The 25,345-nt window shown below is 46.9% G+C and overlaps 1 long non-coding RNA gene and 2 other non-coding genes across 3 annotated transcripts; all 3 read right to left on the bottom strand.

The window, feature by feature from the left end:
- Nucleotides 1-17,718: 17,718 nt before the first annotated feature.
- LOC123827274 lies at nt 17,719-25,186 on the bottom strand. The gene is made up of 7 exons (XR_006787211.1): nt 25,030-25,186; nt 24,418-24,519; nt 22,147-22,314; nt 21,621-21,787; nt 20,939-21,041; nt 19,907-20,065; nt 17,719-18,370 (listed from the first exon to the last, which is right to left on the bottom strand). It is a non-coding gene; the product is annotated as an uncharacterized LOC123827274 (long non-coding RNA).
- On the bottom strand, nt 20,255-20,385 carry LOC123827616. The gene has a single exon (XR_006787275.1). It is a non-coding gene; the product is annotated as a small nucleolar RNA SNORA63 (small nucleolar RNA).
- Nucleotides 20,711-20,885, bottom strand: LOC123827649. The gene has a single exon (XR_006787303.1). It is a non-coding gene; the product is annotated as a small nucleolar RNA SNORA81 (small nucleolar RNA).
- Nucleotides 25,187-25,345: the final 159 nt, after the last annotated feature.

The following is a 25,345-nucleotide window of genomic DNA, read 5'->3' as shown; positions in this document are numbered from 1 at the left end:
CTGTGTGAACACAATACTGGATCTGAAGCCTCAGTGCCCCAGAAAATGTTGGTGCCAGGGGCCCCAGATTCACCTGCCAGGAGGCTGGGGGTGGGCATAGCTCTGGCCCCAGTCAGAAAAGAACAGCCTCAGCCTGGGGTGGGCAGGGCTGGAGGCAACTCGGGAATGAAGGACCTACAAGGTCTAGCCCCTCTGCAGGGTAAGCGGCACCTGGGGTAAAATGGTGTCTGAGTGCTGGGGGCTGCTTCCTTCTCTCCCCTATGGGCCCTGCAGGGGGAAAGGGGGGTGCAGCCTGGTACAGGCTGGGCACAGAGGGACTCACACTTGGTGGGCTGACTGCAGGATGTCAGGGTCCTCTGGGGCATTCCTGCCTCCAGGAAGGATCCTCCCAGCACTGCCAAGACTCAGGTGCCACCTTCTTGCTGGTGATTGCCACCTCATGAGGCTTCCTTGGCTCGTGGTGCCACAGGTGAGGGTGGGGGACAAGTAGGGCCTCACAGCACCCCCAGTTAAGTCGATAGCAGTTTTCTATACTGCTCAGAGTGCAACCAAAGGGAGGTGCAAATTTTACATCTCGACACACAATACACACATAAATACATTTATAAAATTAAAACACAAGTTTATGGACCAATAATACTCTTACAGTGTGTGGTGTTTTCTATTCTATTCTATTCTATTCTATTCTATTCTATTCTATTCTATTCTATTCTACTCTACCTTACTCTATTCTTTTCTCAGTTCAGTTCTATTCTATTCCATTCTATTCTTTTTTCAGTTCTATTCTATTCTATTCTATTCTATTCTATTCTATTCTATTCCATCATTTGATTCTGTTCTACTGTGTTATATTCTATTCCGTCCTGCTCTGGGAGACAGAGGAGGGAAGGGGCTGTGTGTGGGGGGCGCCCACCATCACGTCACGAGACCCTTCCTGAGGGAGAGTTTCTTCTGAGACAAACTGCTGCCGCTTCTGGTGTGCCCTCGGGTGTCTCCCCCGAGAGCCCTGGGCTCTTGGCAGCACCGACAATGCCCTACTCACCTGGCATCTCCCACCCCCACCCACCCGTGCCCCGGCTCCTATTCTGAGAGCCGGCAAACCTTGGAGAAAGTCCCTCAGTCAGAGGCCCTGTTTCACAGGAGCTGAACGTGCAGCTCACGGGCTGCCTTTGGCTGTCCCTGTGTCACGTCCACATTTAGTCCCCTCCTCCTGGATTCACTGGCCACGGGCTCTGTGGTACTGAGGGTCTTAGGTAGCAAGTGTTCGGTCCTATGGGGGTGGCAGCCCTGAGGGGCCCCGAGTCTCGGGCGCAGGGTCTGGCAGGTCACGGGCACTCGGGTGAACAGACGAGAAACCCATTGAAGGGGCTTTGCTGTTGGTCAGACCTGCGTGCGGCCCTGACCGTGCTAACACTCGCTGGCTGTGCGGTCCTGGGTGAGCCACTTCGCTCCTCTGAGCATCCGTGTCCTTGTCTCTGAACCGGGGGCTGGTGTAGGGCTGGTGTGAGGACTAGCAAAAATGTGTATAATGTAGAGTGCCTGGAAACTCAAAATTGTCACATTCTGTGATTATAGTAATTATAACAACATTAGAGGGTCTCAGAACAACATTGGCTACTTCAGGAGATTGGGCTGCTATTGCTTTTAATCTAGACAGAAAAGGAAATCTTCATAAACATCGAGAGGAGGAAGCAGGTCATGTTTGTCACGAGCAGCCTGAATAATAAAAGGAGAGGAAAACACACACTCACACACCCCTTCAACACCGCCCCCCGCCAACACCGAGCTAAACCAAGGCCACAGGCCCTTGCAAAGTATCCAGTCAGGTCACAGAGGACAGTTGCATTCTTGGAAATGAGCGGAATGACCCTGGGCCCAGACTGTTCAGCAGACTGCTGGGAAGACAGGGCCCCGCTCTGTGGGGCATTCCTTGTCCACGTGCCAGAATAAACACAGGGCGTGCTGGCAGAGAAGGACCAGAGGGAGGCGAATGGCTGGTCATGGAAGTTCACGCTCACGAGGCCTGGGAGCATTCTCCCTGCCCTCAGCAGACCTTCTTCGTCACCCTGTGATTAGGAAATTTAGTTTTGTGGCTTAGTATTTAAATGCTAGTATTGTCTTCTTGCTTTAGCTAATAGGATAAAATCTTTTAACTAGTGAATGGGGAGTTTAAATTTAAATTATCCTGATTAAAAAATACATTGTCCACAAATTACAGACTTTGAAACAATATTATGGCAATCACTTCTTTTGCTCTAAATTTGGCTTTTCTCTTGTTGTCCACTAGATGGCGGTGTGGGGCCACTCTACATCCCATTAGTTATGAAGCAACTCCTCCCACAACGATTTAAAGTAAAGAAACTATTTTTGTTTCTGTTCCATCTAATTTTTTGTTGAGAAAAGAAAGGTAAACAGTCTATACACAACTTTTAAGGACCCTCTCTTGTATATAAAGGGAGGATCCCGTTTCCCTGTCTGAAGCTAGGAACCCCTTATCTTTGAAGAAGAGCTGATGGTACCAGCAAGTTATGAGTGAAAGCTGGCCCTGAGCCAGGTGCTTACTCATTCTGGACGGGAGACTAGACGTTGTTGTTTCCATTTTATTAATTTAAAAAAAGGAAAATATCATTTGGTTGCATGGACATTTTGGAGGTAAGAGCTCTGGTACGAGAATTGTAAATGTGACTACATGAGTCAAAGGAAGAACCTGGCCCAGAGGGAATTGAAGGAAGTGGCCTCCAGAGAGAGAACTCTTTGGGGGCCCCAGGTTTTCACTCCTGGTAGTGACAGCTATGGGGACAGAGCTATATGCTTCTTTCACAAAGAAGCAGGAAACATCTGGAGAAATGAATCAGCACACAGCCTGGCCCAGAAATGAAAGGCAGAAGCTGTGGGACACAGGAGCCCTGGGTGATTAAAACACAGCAAAGCACTTCTTCCCCTCCAGCCTGATCGAAACTCCCAATGCCAGCCCTAGGGCTCTGTATGCAGCTCCTACCAGGTGCCAGGCAAGGTGCTGAGTGTCTTCAACACGATCACTTAATTAATCCTCAATTACAGAGGTGTCATGAGGGTGGGGAGACACGGAGGGCAATTCCATTGAGTCATTAAGATTATTTACATTAAGAACAGGTACTCATTCTCATTCCCATTCCTCCAAAGAGGATGCAGAGGACGCAGTGCTGGGATGGAGCCAATGGCTCGTATTTCCTGCCGGCTCCACTTACATTAAACATCTTCACCTTGTCAGCTTGAAAGCGGCCATTGTGGGAGTATTTACACCAAAGAGATAGGCAAATGCTCTAAGTCAGCATCCCTTTCCCTCCATCCTGTGAGAGCAAATGCTTTTAAACATTTGCCAGCATACCACTGAAATTAGGATTCAGACTTACTCAATTAATGACTAGACTGAGGTTAAATTGCTGGCTAAGACGTCAAGTCCAGGCTCTTGGCTCTAAGACTAGAGACCATTAGGGAAACTGATGAGTCAAGAATGAAACAGGAGCCAGTTTCTGACTCTGCTGCATAGCTCCGTGAGTGACTGGGCCTGCATAGCAAGGACACAGGCGAGCAGGTCAGAGAAGGGAGGCTGCCCCAAGCCCTCATCTGCCTGATGCGTAGGATTGAAGGAACCCGGCTTGGATCTCAGAGCCACAGTGTGGAGCGCACCCGTAACCCAAACACAGCAAGACACTGAGCGAGGGGTTTCTGATTCACCAGGGAGATTCCTGGACACTGCAGATGGGAAACACTAAGAAAAAAACATTTTTGCTTCAACTGGAGGGAAAAATTTGTGCAGGCTGAATTCCAGCAGGCATATCGAAGTAATTAAATAATTTGCAATAAAGAAAAACCTTCTGAAATGGCCAATGTACTTTTACCTGGATTACATAGAAATACAGGCAGATCTAGTGCAAACATTCTCAAGGGTTAAAACATGAGTATTTAATATTCCAAGAGCCAGAAATGTTTAGAAGGGCCCACTGCCTTCCGTAGGCCTGTTTTCATCTCTATCAGCCCAGCAGATACTCTGTTATTCTGCTAATCTCTTTACTCCCAAGAGAAATGTGTTCAATCAGATATGCATGTACCTCTGTGGGATACTGTCCACTGCTCCTAACATTTTTTTTTTCTTTCTGTAAATCAGCAGGGTTAATAAGGCACCATCACTGTGCTTTAGGATATTTGAACACCAAGGTTTATTTTCAATTTTATTATTTATTTTAAAATATATTTTATTGATTATGCTATTACAGTTGTCCCATTTCCCCCTGTTTATTTCCTGCAGCCCTGCACCCCCCTCCCACCGGCATCCCCTCCACCCTTGCTTCATGTCCATGGGTCATACGTATAAATTCTTTGGCTTCTCCATTTCCTATCCTGTTCTTAACCTCCGCCTGTCTGTTTTGTACCTATTGTTTATGTTTCTTATTCCCTGTACTTGTCCCCCATTGTCCCCCCTCCCCACTGATAACCCTCCATGTGATCTGCATTTCTGTGATTCTGTTCCTATTCTACTTGTTTGCTTAGTTTTTGTTTTTTTTTTTTTTTTTTAGGTTCGGTTGTTGATAGTTGTGAGTTTGTTGTCATTTTACTGTTTATAGTTTTGATCTTCTTTTTCTTAGATAAGTCCCTTTAACATTTCCTGTAATGAGGGCTTGGCGATGATGAACTCCCCTGCATGTATGAAGGGCTTTCATTATTGGGTTTTAAGAAGTTTTAGTATAAGAAAATTCTTAATGTGGAAAAATATTTCTGATAACCAACAGTCCATTTACTTAAAAATATTTACTATAAATTCCAGACAGAGTTATAACTGCCTTTGGGAATTAGTTTGAGTAGGATTTAAGCCCCATATGCTCCATAAAGCGGGCAATGAGAGCTTAGTAATTTTTAACTTAGTAATTACTAACTATAAATTTAGTAATGGTTAACTTGGTAATTGCTAAGCTGAACACCTAAAGCAGGCAATGAGCACTTAGCAATTATTGTTAAGAAACTGTTAAGAAAATGCAAAGAGAGAATGTATTCTATTCTAGTTGTCCTTACAATACCAGCACAACCAAACTTACAGGCAAAGTCCCTGACCCCAACGGCTGCATCCGCCAGGCCTGCGGCCCCCCTGTCACAGTCAACAATTATGTCCCGGGCGTCTGCTGTGACTGTCCTGTCCTCTCTGTGCCTCCCCATCACAGGACCCACATCGTTTCTCTCAGTTTCCACCTGACAGCACTGAAGTTTGTCCCCACACAAATGTCCCCCCTTCACCCCATTTGCACATGCCCCCCTGAGTGGAAGACGAGAGGGTCCAGTCAGAGGCAGCCCCTAGGATCCTGCACAGAACCCTGAATAGAGTCAAGTGTGCGTCTCATCTGCAGGGGGGAGGGGAGAAGAAACGCTGAGAGACCCGCTGTGGGGGCGGGACCAGGCCAGGGTCACTGGGGTCCTCTGAGCTCCTGCAGTGTGGAGGGAGGCCTGTGTCAGCCTCACTCCCATCCCCCCCCATCCTCTCCGCCCCCCGCCCCCGAGCAGGGCCCACTCTATCCCCAGCACAGCTCTGCTGGACCAAGGAGGGTCCCAGGGACCAGGGCCTGCCTGTCCGAGGCTGTCCCTGTCCCGGTTGGGTCCCTGCTGACGGTCGGTCGGACAGGGGCACAGGGAGGCCCTGGAGAGTGGATGCGGGGGGTGGTCAGCGCGGGAGGCCCGGCCCCTGTGCAGAGGGGGAGAGAAAGGAAGAAAGCGGGTTTTGAGAATGGCCTGCACAGTGGGCCTCTGGGCCTCTGGGCCCTGGGCTCCCTGGGCTCCCAGTGCCCTGTGTGCCCAGTCCGGCTTCACCCGCCCGCCGCGTCCTGGAACGGCGGGAGGATGCGAAGGGGCCAAACCGCAGCAGCAGAAGCCAGAGCGGAGGGAGGGGCGCAGGCCTCCGGTGTCAGCTCTGGGGCCTGTGGCGTCGGGGAGAAGCACACTGGGGCCCTTGTCCTGCGGGCGGGCGGGCGAGGCTCCTCGGAAGGAAAGTTGGAACATCCGATGAGTGTGGGAAGCGGCCAGCAAGCCTTCAGTTCCACCAGCAGTTGACAGTCCGTGTCCCCTCTGCAACGGTGCAGAGCTGGTGGGGATTCTCCCGGGAACTGGAGACAGCAGGGACGGGCTCCGCCCTCAGCAGGTCTGCGGGCGCTGGAAGGGCAGGGAGCACAGATCCACAGACCAAGTGCCAACCGGGACTGACAGGCCGCGCCCTGGGGCGGGGGTCACTGGTGAGAACAAGAGGATTCTGGCCCCGGGGACGTTTAAGTTCCATCCAGTCACCGTTTCACAAACGTGTGTCTGATATTCCATTTTAGACACGTTAAGCGTGAAGACTTACGCGGCACCTTTAAGTGAAGACGTTCACGAGTGCAGCCCGGAGGGTACAGAAATCTGAGTCCGAGATAAAGGCAGTGGAGGAGATCACCGAGCAGCAGGCGCGTGCGGGGAGGAAGGAGCACGCAGAAGGGCGAGTGGGTGGGAGTGGCCGGCGCAGCAAAGACCGGGAGGCAGCCGAGGAGACGTTGCGTTATTTTAACGGGCGACGCGTGTTAACAGAAGGGCACGTCCAGAGACGTGGAACGCAGCGGGCCCTTCTGTGTGACGATGGGGTGCGCAGGAAGACCGCCGCTGCCAGCTCCTCCGTGGGAAGCGCTTTCTGCAGCGCGAGGCGGGCGTGAGGACGGTGGCCGTCCACCAGCCCCCAAGATCCCCAGGCCCGGCACTGCACACTCGCTATTGTTACTGCATTCAATCCCGCACCCTTCCAGGCAGGAATGACCCTGGGGTGCAGAGAAGTTGGGTCACCTGCCCAGACCCAGTGGCCAGCAGGAGGCTAGGTCAGGTTCCGCCCCATCTCTCTCGCAGCCCAGGCCTTGCAGGAACAGGCACCAGGTTTGGAACCCACCGCCTGTGGTGTGTCTGAATTCGTAGGACAGGGCCTGTGCAGGGTCTGCGAGGAATTATCCCACCCAACAGAAGTCTCTCACAGCAAATTACCCGGACCAGTCAAGCCTGGCTCCATGTCGTAAGCTTCAGCTGTGTTAGGTAATAGCGGTCAGTGATCGAACCCGGTTCTGTGTGTAAAGTCAGACACACTGTTTCCTGGGCGTCTCAGTCAACAGCTGTTTCCTCGTTCAGGGTTCTCTCTTGGTTTCAGGGTTTGGTCATCTCTTCTCACGGTTATGAAACTCACCCTATTTACTGAATTTTCCGCATGAGTCCACTACTGTTCGTCCTTTCTCTGCCTTCACCGTCCCTCGGAATCCTGACACGTAAGTCACAACTGCTCTCGTTTTTCAAGCCCGTCAGCTGGATGCTGCACTATTCCTTCTCTAGTCGTTTCTGCAGCTCCCTTCTGTTCTGCACGTCAAGTCCGTACCCTCCTGCCTCTAGAGCAGCCGCTGCCTCGTCTACTCTCTTCATTTTAGTCACCACTGTTCTCTGTTTATTTCCAAATATTTCAAAATCTTTGTGCACTTTCTCCCAATTAAAGTGACAGTACTTGGTTCTGAGCCATGAAGCCTTCTGCTCTTCCATCCTCTTTCAGGGGCTTCCTGGGACAACAGCCCATTGTGGGGGACGCTCCCAGGCGAGCACAGGAGCCTGGCCGCTGCCCCTCCTCGCGCCAGGCGTGCGTGTGGGCGGCAGGCGCGGTTCCCGCTGCTCTGTGCCTCCTTATCTCCCATTCACACTGTCCTCCTCCTCTCAACAAAAGCCACGCATCCTGCCACCGACCTCCTGACTCATTCTGAGAATGTGTATTTATACGCGGTCTTTATCTCTATATAAGACTGTGTGAAGTTTTTAGTTCATGTGTGCGTCACTCTATAGTTTTGGGGGGTAGGAGTATAGTTCAATGTGTTCTTTGGAGTGCAAGTCTGACATGGGGACCCGGGAGGAACATAAACTTGGGTGAACATTTCCACGTATACGTGGTATCCGATATGATGCCTGCTCCGGACTTACGGTCGGAGTGGGTGGAGCGAAGGAACAGATGTACTTGTTCTCTACTGACAATGAGTCAGCTTATTTATGGTTTAATGCTGATGGCTTTTTTAAACAAATTACCAACCATAAATTATTACTCTCTGTGGTTTAATGAACTGAGGCAAAAAAAAAAACCCCACCACAAACCCTGTATATTTTGTACTGAGGCCAAATAATATTGAGTAGTAGGACATGGGACCTACAGAAAGAATGGAAGGATTGAAATACACGATGGAAAGAAAAGAAAAGAAAAGAAAAAGCAATCACAGACTTAAAAACAGTTTATGTTTTGCTTTCCAGTAACCAAAAGAGAGCTTTTCCAGGAATTGGGGGTAGCGGGGAGTGGGGAGAGATCAGCATATAAGTTCATCTAGATAAATTTCCCTTTAGGACATGCTCACTGATTGCTGTGTTTTATCCTTTTCTCTCCTCTCCTCTCCCTGTTACCCCCTGCCCATTTCCCTTCCCCCTAATTTGTTTCTCCCTCTATCTCTTTCCACCATTTTGCTAAGAGCAGCATTTGCCACTTCCCACCCCCTTCCCCGGGTGCCAGTTCTCCTTCTGGGGAAATCCTGTGCGCACACACGGGAGGACAGCTTTGCCCCTTATCTGGTGAAGCAGCGCTATTTAGCAAAGTTGGGATGGAGGGTTAGGAAAGGGAATGTTACAAAGAAAGCGAGAACAAGCTCTAACAATATATGCAGGTAGCAGGTAGCAAAACACAAGGGATTCCAAACTTCAGACCGTGAGTGAATTCTTTATCTTCCTGGACTGCTTCTCTTGGCCCTGCCCCACCTGCTCCCTGCCCTGCTGGGAAGGAGGGGCAGGTGAGGAGCTCAGGGACAGGACCTGGACCCATGCTGGAGTTCATGGGGCTGCCAGGGTATCTGAATTTATGGAGGTTACGTGGTGAACCCCATGCCTCTGTACTTCAGTTTCTTCTGCAAAATGGGGTGATCGCTTCTTCCGCAGAGGTTGCTGTGGGACGCACAGAGTGGTGACTATATATGCAAAGCCGGTGCTGTCACTAACATGCCCGTGTCAGTGACTTGCCAGAGTGGGTGAGAGAAGTTTGCTTCTTAAGTAGGCAAGAAAAAAACTGCAAAGAATTGTATTTTTAAAAAAGATTTTATTGATTTATTTTTAGAGAGAGGGTAAGGGTAAGGGAGAAAGAGAGGAAGAGAAACATCAATGTGTGGTTGTCTCTCGAGTGCCCCTTACTGAGGACCTGGCCTGCAACCCAGGCATGTGCCCTGACTGGGAGTCAAACTGGCAGCCCTTTGGTTCACAGGCCAGCGCTTAATCCACTGGGCCACACCAGACAGGACAAGAACTGTATCTAAAAGGGCAAGCAGCCCTGTCAACCCAAACAGCTGTGCTCAAGAATGAGTACAGAGGGCCAAGCTCAGAAAAGCAAATGTTTGACCTTTACGAGGCCTGCTTTATATTTCTGCTCTTTCTGTTTGTTTCAAATTCTATATATTGAGCCTCATTACTGGAAATTTTTAATGATTTTTGGCATAATGTCTTTAAACTACATGAGCACTGCATCATCCCCATGCTACAGATCTCCTCAGTGAAGACGCGGGGCTGGCCTTGCATGTTTGTTCACTCAGCATTTCTGCCTTTGTTTCCCATGCAGTGAACGGAAGTCCACTCACACACGTAGCTTGTGAAGAGAGCTAAACCCCTTATTTAGTTCATGTTGGGGGGATCTCGTCACGGAACGCACGCAGTAGGTCTCAAGTGGCCAACAGTGAGCAGCAGTAACACAACCCAAGTTCCCCTCTGCCCACATTTCTGCTGAGCTGGAATTTAAAGTCTTTGGACTAACACTGAATCAAGAACTAATTCTTTGTGGAGAGATAACTCCAAATCTCCCTTACCCACAGCGTAAGCTAAAATTTCATAGCTGGAGTCACAGCCACAAAACATCCGAAGACAGTTATTGAGTAGAATTTGTACTTTCTAGATGAGTCATACTGATTGACTCTAATCCTCAAATTTGAATGAATAAGTGATGTAACAACTAAGAGAACACTTAATTTTCCACACAAAAAAGAATTATAAATTTAACTTCAGGTTATTCCCTTCCTACTGAGGCAGATAAGCAATTACTACGAAGTGGTAACCATTTATGCTTTTCAGCATCAGCTGGTACAGCAGATTTACTAAGAAAATCTACCAGTTTGAAACTACAAACTTTCCAGTAAACTCTGAATGACTTGTGATTTTTTTTAAACATGCCTGTTTGGCTCCTGGACTGGTTTTAGCAGAGGCACCTTTGTTTAACGGGGAACAGATCCCCAGAGCAAGTTTGGCAAAAACAGTTCTTAGAATGTGGAAATTGATGTAGCTAGCATGAAGAATTTACAGGTATTTTCTGTCTTTCCTTTGCCATCACTGGACAAGAGCCAAGGATTATCCTACCATGGGATTTGAAAGATTAAGAGAAAAAGTACAAAGTAGTAAAACTGATTTTTACTATAGCTTCCTAGAAAATCCTCATCAGTTTATGCTCATAGCTTTTGAACCTGCCACTTTCATCTTTATTACATGTTTCATGGACTATTTTGAATATTAGATTTTTGGAAAGAGGACACAATTCTCATGAAACTATTCAGACTAGAATAAGGGAACTAAGATTTGAGAGTATTCCCATAGAGAAGATACAGGGACATTCAGAGGGGCAGTTTGCATTGTGATACTTTGTTTCCCCATCGAGGAGAAACCTGGAGTCAGAATGGAAGGATGCAGTGACTTCGTTTTTTCCTGCTAGCCCTAGTTCTAGTCCTCTAGCCCTCCCTTCAGATTATATCATCTCCTCATGTGAACCCTGGGGCTTGTTTTTGTCTCGCTGCTCAGAAGGGGAGATGAGCTCTCCACGGTGGGACGGAATTTGGATCCGTCTACTGACGGTTTCTTCAAGTGGCAGGTCTACATTCCATGGTTCATAGAGCCCACTGGTTGCCGCCAGAGTTTTTGAAGGGAAAATGCATATTGGATGAAGTAAGTGTAAGTGTTTTTGGTGAAACTTTGTTTCCACGATGTACAGATGAATGCAGAATCAAGACCACTGGCCGCCTGAAACCTTAAGCATGAGTGGGCTACATACAGTCAGCACAGGGCTAGGCTGCGGGGGTGGGGCAGGACTGAGGAAACCAAGGCAGGGTTGCATCCTGTCTCTACTTAAGTTCTGATATTTTGTTCATTGTGAGTTTTTACATTAAAATTTACTTTTGAAATAAGCTTTGCATTTAAATATGACCGATTTTGATTACTGTACTTTTTGTGTCCCCTTAAATGCTGTTCCCCAAGTGAGTGCCTCACATGCCTCGCCGTGGTCCAGCCCTGACCTTCGGTGTGTCGCAGAGAGGGGGTGGAGAGGGTCGGCGAGCCTGGGGAGTCCTGACACACGTGGGGAGGAGAAGCTGACAACGCGTGAGGTCTTCTCCTTTCTCTATGAGGCTGGAGGGAAACGAAACGCATCAGCTCAGAGGGAGGAGGACAAGCCTTGGGGTAGGGGAAGCCCTAGCATGGCTGGTGCAGAGCCTGGGAGAGGAAGACGGTCCAGGACAAGTGAAGGACAGTCACACAGCATATGCTCTGCCCGCAGCTAGAGACTGCCATTTGCGGTGAGGCTGGCTGCCTGGTGGGTCCCATGCTTCTCCAGCAGCCTGGCAGGTGTGGTAGGAGCAGAGAAGTCAGGAGTGACCACAGGGCAGAGTGTTCTGAATGAATATACAGAGGATGTAGTTGAAGAGTGAGTGTGCTCACTCTTCATTGTATGTACTGGAAATTGTATGTACTGTAGAGTGTGTGCACTGGAGAGTGTGTGTGCTGGAGACTGAGTGTGCTGGAGAGTGTGTGTGCTGGAGAGTGTGTGTGCTGGAGACTGAGTGTACTGGAGACTGAGTGTGCTGGAGACTGAGTGTACTGGAGACTGAGTGTGCTGGGGAGTGTGTGTACTGGAGACTGAGTGTGCTGGAGACTGAGTGTACTGGAGACTGTGTGTGCTGGAGACTGAGTGTGCTGGAGAGTGTGTGTGCTGGAGACTGAGTGTGCTGGAGACTGAGTATACTGGAGAGTGTGTGTGCTGGAGACTGAGTGTGCTGGAGACTGAGTGTGCTGGAGACGGAGTGTGCTGGAGACTGTGTGTGCTGGAGACTGAGTGTGCTGGAGACGGAGTGTGCTGGAGACGGAGTGTGCTGGAGACTGTGTGTGCTGGAGACTGAGTGTGCTGGAGAGTGAGTGTGCTGGAGACTGAGTGTGCTGGAGAGTGAGTGTGCTGGGGAGTGTGTGTGCTGGAGACGGAGTGTGCTGGAGACTGAGTGTGCTGAAGAGTGAGTGTGCTGGAGACTGAGTGTGCTAGGGAGTGAGTGTGCTGGGGATTGTGTGTGCTGGAGACTGAGTGTGCTGGAGACTGTGTGTGCTGGAGAGTGAGTGTGCTGGAGATGGAGTGTGCTGGAGACGGAGTGTGCTGCAGAGTGAGTGTGCTGGAGACTGAGTGTGCTGGAGAGTGAGTGTGTTGGAGACTGAGTGTGCTGGAGAGTGAGTGTGCTGTAGATGGAGTGTGCTGGAGAGTGAGTGTGCTGGAGACTGAGTGTGCTGGAGACTGAGTGTGCTGGAGACTGAGTGTGCTGGAGACTGAGTGTGCTGGAGACTGAGTGTACTGGAGACTGTGTATGCTGGAGACTGAGTGTGCTGGAGAGTGTGTGTGCTGAAATTCAGAGGGAATGGAGTTCCCAAGTGAAGCCACACAAAGGACTTTCTTGCTGATGAGCTGTCTTGTGCAGAGTGGAAAGGGAATGTGAGCTCAGTGGTACACACAACATGAAATAAAGTTCCTTAAACTTCCGAGGGTCTTTATGCTCAGCGCGCCCACCGCATCTGCAGTCCCGTCTGCCTCCATCTCATCACTGGCTGGACTTCCCTCCCCAGCACCTCACACTCAACACAGTCGAAAACCAGACAGATGCCCTCACTTCAACTCAGGAAACCAGTGTTCCTCCTCTGTCAGCCCTGCTTCCAACTCGACCCCTCTCCTCCTCCTTAACCCCCATCCCAGACCGCTCCTCACGTACTGCTGGGTGTCTGTTTTTCTTCAGAGGGTCTTCTTCATTCCTTCATCCCTCCCCACTCCCACCGCCCAGACTAGGTCCTCCTCACCTCATCTGCATCAACACGAGGCCCTGACAGAACCCGGGTCCTGATCCCCAGCCATCTGCGTCCCTCCTGCATGCGATCCCTTTTGCATAAAGCTTACTGCATAGTGACAAGGAAGCTGTCATTGAAAAGGAGAACACAGACTCCTGTCCTGTGACTTCCTGCAGCCCTGGACATGCATTGGCTCCTCTGCCTTATGGTCCAGGTCCCCATGAGCTGCCCCCACCTGCCTGCTCTCAGACACATGCCTGGTCCTCAGGTGTCACCCCCATTGCCACTCTCTCCCTTCTGGCCTCCAACAGATGGCCTCTCTTCCAACAGCCTCCCAACCCCCTCGTCCTCAGCCCCTCCTGCTCCAACAGTCTCTGCTCCCTGCTCCCAGGGATGCCCTTCCTGTGCCTGGAGCTGGTACTGCCCAAATCAGCGCCGACACCATCCGTCCCTTTGTGTCATCCATGGGAACGGCAGCTGCATGGGGGCCAGTGAGCCTCGTCCCGACCAGACCGTAGATGCCCGCCCACTGGAGGCTGGAAGACCCCACTTCACGACCTCCACCATGCCCAGGGCAGCCAGTGCCATGACCCATGTCAGACATGTGCAGTTTTCATGGGAACGTTGGGCACTGAGGTTGTTTAACTTGAACTTACAGCACAGACCTCACCATCTTGACTGAAACTTCAACATTTGTAGCAGCTTTGCCTGCTATTTTAGGGTCACACATGTGGACTCAACAAAGAAACGAGTTGACAGCACGGGTGGAGCACAAAAGGGAAGGGTCAGGGGCCATGCAGGGAAACGTGTGGCCACTGCGAGCACTGACTCGCTTTTCCAGCAAAGCTGGAAGTGCCCCCTCGGGAAGAAGGATCCTTGGGTGACTGAGGGCGCCCGGCTCCCATCTTTGCTGGCGTTCCTGCTTCTGCTCTCTCCTCTTCTGAGTTAAGGGGATATCCGTTCCTTCTCAGTCCCCACAGAGCAAGCCCAAGTCACCTTCCAAACATGTGCATATTTTTTCTTTAAGCAGTTCTCTGTCCTGGTCTCTCCCACAGTCTTTCCTGCTTCCTGCCTTCAGCAGGCTCTGAGTCATCTGTGATTTCTATGTTCCCTCGTTAACAAGACATTGAAATTCACTGTGATTTGCAGATGAAGTCACCAAATCAGAGCGCAGCGAGGGGTGCCCGAGGAGGTTGCACAATAAATCTGGTCCCCAGGGGGGTAGCCCTGGAGTGTCCAGCCTGTTGGTTGGTCATTGATCAGAGCTGCAGGCTCACAAAGGAAGCTGCACCCGCAGCATTCTGCTGTGGACACGCTGAGCTTTGCAAACATTGTTGGGATGGCTTTGTTTCCCGCGGGGCCCAGCACTTTCTTTCCCCAGGTCAGGCAGGTCTGTGGGCTTCTGCCCAGGCCCCTCCCCAGCACTTTGAATACAGGAGCCAGAAGATGCGCTTCTGAGAAGCTGAAAGACTGTGAATCAGGAAAGTGGGCATCAGTGGCCTGTGTGTGGTCTCCATGAGCAAAGCCGGAGTTGGGGGCAACATTGTTTAGTTTTAATTAACGAATTTAGATCACAGAGATGTTTTGCTTTTGGTTGAGAAAGGCTGCTTAGTAACTATGTTCTATTTGGAGGAGTTCAGGTGTTCTTTTGTTATAAAAGAGAAGCTGGGTACTATAAAAGAGTAGTTTACCTTCCTCAAATCTTCATTCATCCTGGTCAGTACTAGCCCTGGAGTTTAGTTCTGACTGATGTAAATGGTGGGTAAACGGTTCTAGCTGGTCTGGATGGGAGGTTTTGGTTTTCAAACTTCCTAACTACACTAAACTGAGAAGGGTGACCCTTTGCAACCACACCTGAGATGCCCTGTGAATAGGCCCTAAGGATGGAGGGTGGTTGCTAGGGGAGCCAACCTTACTGGAGAGTTACAGCTTTCAGCCCCACCCCTTGACCTCCAGGGGTGGGAGGGATGGGAGAGGGGCTGAGGGTTGAATTTGTGCCCATGACCAATGACATAATCAATCATGCCTCCATAAAGAAGCCCCCATGAAAACTCAAAAGTACAGGGTTTGAAGAGTTTCCGGTTTGGTGAGTTCATGGATGTGCTGGGTGCGTAGTGCAACCAAGGGTCATGGAAGCTCCACGGCCCTTCCCCATGCATTGCCCTAGCCCGCTCTTCCATCTGGACACTCCTGAGCTCTATCTTTCTGTGTATTAGACTGCTTCTCTGGTAAGTAAAATGTTTCCTGAGTTCCCTGAGACACTCTAGAAAATTAATAGAACCCAAGGTGGTGGTCATGGGAATCCCTAACATACAGCCAGTGAGGAGCATAAGTAACAACCCAGAGTTGCATTTCGCATCTTATGTGTGTGAGAAAGGGGCAGCCTTGTAGGACTGACCCCTCAGCCTGTGGGGTCTGACGCTGTCTCCAGGTTAGTGCCAGGACTGAGTACAACTGTAGGACACCCAGCTGGCATCACAGAGTTGCTTCGTGTGGGGAAACCCCCAACACTTAATGACCAGAAGTGCCAAAAGTGAAGTGGTCTGAGCAGAATTCTGTGAGTAGAGGAGAAAAACAGAGTTTCCCTTACAGGAGCCTGGAAACAGGTTCATGTAAGTATAGCCAGCTGTATTTATCTGCTCTTAGACAGCACAGCAAAGACAACACAACGAGGAAAAGATAGTCTTTCCAACACACGGTGCTGCAACAACTGGACATCCACATGCAAAAAAAAAAAAAAAAGAATCTCAATTGCCTTGGGTTTAGTGATGACTTTTTAGCTGCAACACCAAAGGCCGGGGATCTGAGGCAGAAAGGAAAGCCTCTGAATAACTTACATTATTATGAGACCACCCTGTGACCTGAGTGGTAAATGGATTGGATGAAGAAAATCAGGGGCTGAGAAGCAGGTTGGAGGCCATTGCCCAAGTCTAGATAAGAGAAGGAGGTGCAGGGTGTTGAGATAAAAGGCGCTGGGGCAAGACAGTAAGTTGGGTTTTGAACATACAGACTGAAGTGCTAATGATCATGAGAGACACCCAGAGGGTGGCTGGTCTGATGCTTTGGGGAGCGCCCAGGAAGCCCCAGAGTGTGGAGAGGACAGCAGAGGGCCAGCAGAGAGCCACACGCAGAGGAGGGAAGTGGGGGTGGGGCCTGGGAGGGAACTGTGGAGGGGGAGGCAGTGCCTAATGCTGCTGAGTGTAAGAAAGGGTCACGGGTGCTCTTGGATGGAGATAATGGGCAGCCTTGACCCTAAATATTACAAAATCTGCATCATTAAACAAGGCAGTGAAGGCCTCCTGGCAGATTCTGTAGTCACCTTTTCCTAACACAACACAAAGTATGCTTGTTTGTGTTTGTCTCATCTTTGTGCAGTTCTCTCCACTGCCTTCCAGTCTTTGCTGGGAATGGGCATCCGGGGTGGGTGCCATCCTGTGTTTCATTCTTGAAGATCTCCTTTCGCACACTTACTTACTGGAGATGGTGATGACTTTTAATTGATCGGATACTTCCGAGGAGTCCAGCATTTGTTTTATTTGGCGCAGTAGCAGTTTTACGGTGAAGGGAGTGGCAAGCATCAGTACTGGGACTCGAGAGATAAAGGGGGCTGCTCACACCTAGAAATTCATTTCCATAATTTTTTCTAGGTGATACCAATTGAAACAACTAGTGAAATATTCACTGCCTGTCAGAGTGATTCTTTCTGACAAATAAATAAGCTGTGGTCAGGACAAAGATTGCTAAGTAAACAATTTGTGAGTAGGAAGAAACAAGGATTATACTCCATGTCAATCCAGCCATTAATAAGCCTATTATAGCAACTCCATGTTATTATTATGGAAACATAGTTTTGCTGATTAGTTTATTAAACAGACAACTCGGCCCTGGCTGGTGTGGCTCAGTGGATTGAGCACTCAACTGTGAAGCAAAGGGTCGCCAGTTTGATCTCCAGTCAGGGAGCATGCCTGGGCTGCGGGCCAGGTCCCCAGTGGGGAGCGTGAAAGAGGCAACCACACATTGATGTTTCTTTCTCTCCCTCTTGATCTCCCTCCCTTCCCCCCTCTCTAAAAACAAATAGTCTTTTAAAAAACCCAGACAACTTGGATGTTAAGTAGCTACTTTGTGTACACAGGAGTGTTTGCCACTCCAGGAGAGGGAGAGGTTTGCATTCTAACACTTTTTCCATCTGAGAGCAGACACGCAGCAGAGGGCACTGCTGCCTCACGCCTGCCGCTGGGCGGTCTCTGCTGCTGTCACGCAGCAGCCAACTTGGGACTGTGAGACCTTTTCACGAGAAGCCACACTTGTTGCATTCTTTGCGTGTAATTTTATAACTAGAATAAAATATTTACTACAGAGTGCTGTTTTATCTTCTTCCCCTCCTCCTTTGAAAATGTGCAGTTATGGCAAAAAGCACAAATGTTAAGGAATAGGGACCAAACAACTTTAAAGGAAAATATATTTTATTGTAATTTACTGAACATTCAATATCTACCAGTAATATGGAAGTTTTTCTGTATTTAACACTAGGATATAATCATTGGTGCTTAGCAGAAGGCTCCACTGAATGCTTACCACTAATAGAATGCTTTATGGAATAAAATCACAGTACCAAACAAAATGAATTCAAGTATTTTCTTTACAAAATCATTCAAAATTTGTTCTATTCAGTCTGATGACACAAGAAAGGCAGATACACTAGTTGAATGTAATTAGCTGCACTCATGTAGCACGTATCTTTCAGTCCAAAAGTATATTATTAAGTGATAGAAAACACTCAGTATAACCATTTTATAGGACCAGGAAATAAACATCTAGGAAAGACTCTACGACCCCATCTTTCACACGCAACCTGAGAGCGTAACCTGGAGGAGAACAAACCCATGACTTTGCTCACAGAGCTCACGACTACAGTCGTCTTCTGTCAAACCTGTATTTCTGATCCGTTATCAACACTGAGACAAATCAAGTATTTCCAAAGAAGGAAGCATGGTGCACGTGTGGACGTGTGGACGCCTACTCGGCAGCAGCGAGCGCCGCATTCGGAACTGCCTCGCCCCAGGAATTGTGGTGTGGATCGCCTCCTTTCCCGAAATCTCCTTCCCTGCAGTGCGGCGGAGTCTCAGTGTCGTGGAGAGTCCCCTGGAGTTCTTCAATGCCGACGGCCACGGCTTTCCTCCCACATGTTCCTCCTGTAGTTCTGAACAGAAGGAAAGTTGGTCACCGGAATAGTACTTGCCAAATACTACACCATCTGCAACAATATGAGCTACGTGTTAACCATCAGTGGCTGTTTATCTGCTAAGATTATACACCGAGGACGTGGAAATGGAGCACTGGATGCTAATCACAATGTCCAGAGGGAAATATTTCTTCTATTGTTAGTGCAAAGGAATTCATCGGGCTTTCATCAGGTCAGATTCTACCAGGCACCCTGAGTGATGAAATGAAATCCCGTGCCAGCATGGGCCAAGCGCAGACGGCAGCCTGGGATGGACATAAGCACCAGGGAAGAAACCGAAAGAACTCTTGAGTGGTCCGTTTTCATGCACACGTGGCATTACAAACAGCCAGTGGAAACTCTGGAAGGTTCACTGTTATTTGGACTGCACCGTCCAAAACGACAGTCACTAGCCATACGTGGCTATGCGAGTTTAAATTAAAATTAAGTGAAATAGAAGACTCAGGCCTCAGTCGCCCTAACCACATTCCAGCAGCCACGTGCGGCCTGTGACTGCGGTGCTGGGCAGTGAGACGGAGAGTGTCTCCGTCACCGCAGGGCGTTCCCTTGCACAGACTTGACCCCGGACTTACATCTTTTCCAGTGTCTGGGGGGCGGGACCTCCACACATTTTCTGTGGTAACCCACATTTATCACTGTTTTCTGATCATCTCATACACTATAACACAAATGACTGAAATATACTTACCACCAAAACACGTAATACAACAAATCAAAAATCTCTTGGCTGGAACAACTTAAAATATCAAAGAATCAGGACAAGAGGAAATCAAACTCGGAAACACTGACTCTCCCTTTATCCAAACTCCATGCTGTCTGCCCTATGAGTCTAGGTCCTCCGTCAGGCCAGCGCTGTTTCTGGGCACCTCCTTGTGTCCTATTCTCTCCAACTGCTATATCTTTTTAAACAAAATTATTTTACATTGGTAGCAAGACATCATTCAATTTATTTAATGATAAAGCCACTACACCTATGCCATAGTCAATAAAAACTGCTACCAGACAATACCGAGAAAACCCTGGTTATGGAGGAATCGCCAAGAAACCACAAGATTTGAGCAACATGATAAAAAAAAAAGACTCATGCAAGTTAAGACAACCAGAACTAACAGCAATGTTGATTTTTCCTTTGAATATCAATGGTATAAAGTTCACAATCTAGACTTTAATTTCACATTTACTTTCACACTGTGTTCTGACCAACCACAAATCTTCCCAAGTACATTTTAAATACATCTCATCATATTACTACATGATAAGATTATTTTCCTCATTCATTTACCTGATTTTCATGGTTGTCTAGCTGGCAAAAACACACTTGAAAAGCAATACATGACGTTAATTCACCAGAATAAAAGCAAGGAATTCAATGAAGATGATAAATACTCAACTAAGAATATAATTTTCATAATAGTGGGCAGATCACAGTTTATAACCACAGACACTAGTTGTACATAAAAGTCATGAGCTTGAGATGTGATAGTATGTACTCACGTTCTGATTCAAAATCAACTGCTGCACACTCTTCTGGGCCACGAAATAGTAATGAACTTCATAGACAGCATACGGCTCACTGTGGAGTGTGGCCTTTATCCTCCTCATCCCATAGCTCGAGCTGACACAGACGACTTAAAATCTTCTCCTCAAAATCAACTTTTGTGAGATAAATATTGTAATTAAATAAGGAATTGAACTCCCAATCAATCATAATTATGAAAATGTGATTTGTCCCTTATCCGAATTCCCTTTTAATAATGTCTTTGTCAGCATCTGCAAAATATTTCAGTAGTAACAGACTTAATGCTCAAGTCATTGGCCAGCTCAGTGTTTAAACTGGGAACTGTGTATGAGACCCTGCATCCCTGCCGGCTACAGCACGAGGGCCGGCAGGGCCAGAAAGGAAACAGTTCTGTTTTGAGCATGGGCAAAAACAACGCAGCACCTCACAGCTACATTGTAACTAGGCCCTGCTTTAGTGTATTAAGGAAATAACTACATAGTAACAGTGTTTTAATTACTGGGAAATAGCCACTCTTATCACATTAGAAATGGAAATTCCTATCAATTATTTTTCTCAGAAGCTTTAGCCTTGTGTTCTGAAAAAGATCAGCCTGTGCACTTTTTGATCTCTCATACATCACAAGGAACATGCAATTTCCTTCCCTACAGTACTTCAGAGAGGACAATGTTAATACGTATTAGAGTCGCAGTAAACAGCCATTTGATTTCTAACTCTCAGCTTTACCATTGGAAGAGACCAGTTAGAAATTCATTCTATTAATTCCACCCAAGTGCAGCTATTATTGTATCAAATCTTAGAATAAAGCACCATGGACTAAAAAAGAGCTTCATCTTATTTTTTCTACTACCTGGAGTAGTTGTTTTTCTTCTTGTGTTTGCTCTGCTAGCTTTATCACAAATACTTAGACATACCAGGTTCTGCTATTTTGACACAGATCTTAAATAAGGAGGTTTAAAAAAAAATCCTGGCTATAATTTTAGGTATAGCAAATAGAAAAACATTACCCTCTTTCAGGGCCGATTCTTCCTTCTTCACCAGTTTGAAATGGATCTCACGAACAGATGACTAGCAGCAGAGCGACTGGAATCAGGCAGAAAGCAACACAACCTTAAAAAGAGACAATGACTATGTTGATACATTAATTAAGCAGATATCACAGTTTTCATAATAATACTTGAAGAAATAATGTTTGAGACCAAGCGTCCCTGTCTTACTATGGAAGTGAGCCAGACAGAGATTGTAGGAGACAGTTGCTTTGGGCAGGGGCGAGGACAACGCAGCACTGCACAGCTGCATTGCGAGTTAGCCGGACCTGCCAGCAACAGGCAAATCATGTCACACATGAACACTTGGGTTAATTTCTGGTAAATCTTGTGGATTTGAGCCTTAATCCTGTGGCTCCACATATTTATTTGCTTCACCCAAAACAAGCACCTTGATCCACTTTGGAAAACTTTTTTTTTAAAAGCCTTACTTATGTGTGGGTCGCACATAGAGACTTCTTCCCAAAGACTATGGTATGGAACCGGAGGGAGAAGGGGAACTTCACAATGGAGACGCCTCACAACTACTACTTCAGTCAGGCGGTCAAGGTCAACGTCAACAGTCCAAACCTTGCTATAATGAGCAAGTGGCACTTTACTCCTGTGGTCCTCCTCCCAAAAAAAGCCCTAACACCAGTCTAACCTTCAGAAAAACCTCAGACAAACGTCAATACAGGGGCATTCCGCAAACAACAGGACCGATGATCCTTAAAACCGCCACGGTCATTGTGAACACAGAAAATCTGACCAAGTGCCACAGCCGAGAGGAGACCTGACAATGAAATGTGGTGTGGTAAACTGGGTGGGGTCCTGCAACAGAAGAAGACATTAGGTTAAGAACTAATGAAACCTGAATAAACTCAGAACTTTAGTTCATAATAATGCATCGATGTTGGTTCATTAATTTTAACAATGTACCATACTAATATAAAAAGTTAGTAATATGTAAAACCAGGTGCAAGGCATATGGGAGTTCTCTGTACTATCTTCTCAATTTGTCTGTAAACCTAAAATCACTCTAACATAAAGTCTATTAAACAGAAGTCTTTGTATTACCTCTAGATATTGATGCATGGCAGCTGGCTTAAGGAATTATGCTAATTATCTTTTCCTATAACCCACAAGTCACTGGTTAAAAAATGCTTTAGGAAAAGCACGGTAATACTTACAAAGATATCTTTTATCTAACATCCCTTGTTCTCCCTGGAGTACCGATAAGCAGCATGTCCTGTGACAGTCTGCATTTTTCTGCATTTCACTTTGAGCACTGATTCCACAAAGCATGCATGATGAGTTGCTTCCAGATAGTACTCAAGTGACAGAATCACCTTCTGAATCTAAAAGTCAAAAGTTTTAAATTATTTATTATGTGATAGAAATAAGGGCTCCATCAAATGACTTCCAAAGCACAAGGCTAAATGCTGAACTGTTCATATTTAGTTTGCAATTCTGGTCTGCAAACAGCTTTTACACAGCACAACACAGAATCACTTCTAAGTTTATAATTAATCAAATTGCTTCATCATAAAATCCTTTTAAGTGTCTCATTTAAAAAAAACCCCTGACCTGCTAATATGTTTGTTGATTTTAGAGAGGAAGGTGGAGAGAGAGAGAGAGAGAGAGAGAGAGAAACATCCATGTGAGAGAGAAACATTGACTGGTAGCCTCTCACATGTGTGCAGACTGGGGATCACACCCACAACCTAGCACATGCCCTGACCTGAAATCGAACCTGCAAATTTCTGGTGTACCGGAGGACACTCCAACCAACTGAGACACCAGATAGGCCTAAGTGTCTCATTTTTAATTAGATTTATGTGCCTTTGCAGACTTGGGATCTTCAGTTTCTTAGAGACACTAGCTAGATAATTAAAGAACCAAAACAAGCATATCCTTTTTTCTTCTTCTATGTGTAAGACATGTAAAACAAGCTCTGTTTTTTATAGCTCAAGATAAATTGTTCTGATATGTATTTGCTGATTTACTTTAAAAATAAGTACCTTTTCAACAGGAAACTGTGACTTATACAGCCTTGATCATAATAAAGCCTACAGTTAAGAAAGGTTTGATTAAAAGAAAATATAGCAGTGAATTTTGATAACAGTGTTAGAGCCCATGGCAGGCCGCCCTAAAATACCCCACAGTGGCATATTGATTATTTTGAATGAAAGTTACTTGACAAGCAGCTGGTGCAAGAAGGGCCCACTGATCCTCGCCTGTTGCCTTGAAAGCAGGAAATAAATCTCTGCAGCTAAAGGCGCCCCCCTTGCTGCAGAGCAGCGAAGGGAGACACCCTCATCACTGGAGTGAGGAATCCAGGGCCAAAAAGCTTCCATAAACCAATCCTGTTACTTCTTTACTAATTTACTATACAAGTCCAAACTTTGTATAGATTCCTCTACAAATAAAAAAATATTTATAAAATAAAAAAAGAATAAAACATACTGTCTATCTCACTAGAAAAAGCCACTGACTATAAATCCATTTTCTGACTTTAACCATAACCCTGTAGTCATTTTTGACTCTGGTCACATTTCTTCCTGTTTATATAGATAGCACAATAAAAGTGAAAATACATAAAATTATACATGCACAGCAATGAATGGTACAGATATGTAAATATTTTATTATATTAGCCCAGTTTATTGATATTTGATTTGATAAAATCATTATGCTTTAATTATTATCAAACAGTATTTTTTTTTTTCACTGAGATTCAAGATATCCATAACATTCTTAATTGCTTGGCTTTTTTCAACTTAAAATTTAAAAATTTAATAATTTTTTAATGATTTATACCTAAGAATCATACTTATAAAAAGTCAAATTATAATGGCTAAAAACAGCTAAAATTAATTAGGTACTTTCAGTGTCCCAGACACTTGATGAGGGTTTAATACAATCCCATGAAGCGAACAATCATCATCACCCATACTTTAAAGAATAGGTAACGGAGGTCCAGAGAGATTATGTAACTTGCCCATTGCCATCAAAGGGATGGAGCTGGGCTATGAATCTAGATGTATCTCAGTCCAGAATTTGAGCTCCTGGCTTCTACACACTACACTGCTTTAATCCTACCTTCACAGTGATGTATGGATCTCCTGCAATGCATGTGAATAAAACCTTCAATTGCATCAGAACCAAATGATATGCCATTGTGATATAACATATAAAATAAACTTTCAACATCATATAATAAATAAATATTTTTTGACCATTTAGTGCAGTTATTTCTTCCCCAAAATATAATGTAAATGCCAGTGGGGAACTTGAACATAAAGCAACTTTCCAGCCCTTCTGAAAGATAAATCTGCTTTTGTTAGCTAGATTAGTTCCAACGAGGAGAAAGAATCCCCCAGGAGTCTTTGAACTGCACACCTGGTGAAGAACAGCAGAACTGAAATGAGCTTTTAAGGCGTCCTGGCCCGATTACTCACCAGTTCTGTAAGGATGGTCAAGTGCCTTTTGGTTAAATCAGAACATGGGTTAGCACCAGTCCCCACACAGGGAGCGCCGTGAAAGCACCCTGTAAATGCACCCTGTAAATGGTTAGGAGGAGTACACATGTTATTCTTGTCTAGGGCTGCCAGATAAAAGGCAAGGTGCTCAGTTAAATTTCAGACAAATAACAAATAATGCTTTATATTTTAATTTAATTTTGTTTATTTTATGGGGACATATTTCTATTAAAAGATTATTTGTCGTTTATCTGAAATTTAGATTTAACTAGCATTGTCAAGTCTAGTAACCTTATTCTCGCTCACGCAGCGAGGGGCGCAGAAAGGATGGCAGGCCCAGCGCCATTCCCCCACCCCGTGAATGGAGAAACTGAGGCAAACGGTAAGGAAGGGAAAGAAAGGGAGGGGCTGGTTGTAGGAGGACTCCCTTTCGGAGGTGGAATGAAAGCAGAATTTCCCGAGTGCAGCTTCTTCCCTCTTCTCCTCCCGGTAGACCCTCGGGTATCTTTGCATCTCTCACCGCTCCAGGTGGCCTAACGCACCCGCCCCGCCCCTCGCCAGGAAAGCAACCACCCCTTTCCCCACCGTTACCTCGCGGCGGCAGCAGGCTCGGGACTCGCTGCCACCGGTTCCTCTCGGTCGCCACCAGCAGCAGGACATCACACCGGCCACCGCCATTTCCCTGAAGCCTGGCCCCTTGCAGAACTGCGGCTCAGCTGCCTTCCCAAATCGTCCCTCCATCCCATACAGAAATCTCTTGTCCTCCTCTGGCCACCGTCCTAGTCAGAAGCAAGAAATAGGCCAATCCGAGAGAGGCATTCGGGAGGGCGCGTCTCTGCTCAAACCAATCAGAGATGGAGCAGGGTTCTTTGGAATTTGGCCAATCGGACTGCGTGCTCCTCCGCGG

Source organism: Phyllostomus hastatus, unplaced genomic scaffold (assembly GCF_019186645.2).
Source record: "Phyllostomus hastatus isolate PE091 unplaced genomic scaffold, TTU_PhHast_1.1 phas_contig_86, whole genome shotgun sequence".
Taxonomy (NCBI): domain Eukaryota; kingdom Metazoa; phylum Chordata; class Mammalia; order Chiroptera; family Phyllostomidae; genus Phyllostomus; species Phyllostomus hastatus.
Note: the sequence above shows the minus strand (reverse complement) of the source record. Positions and strands in the feature narration are given on the sequence as shown.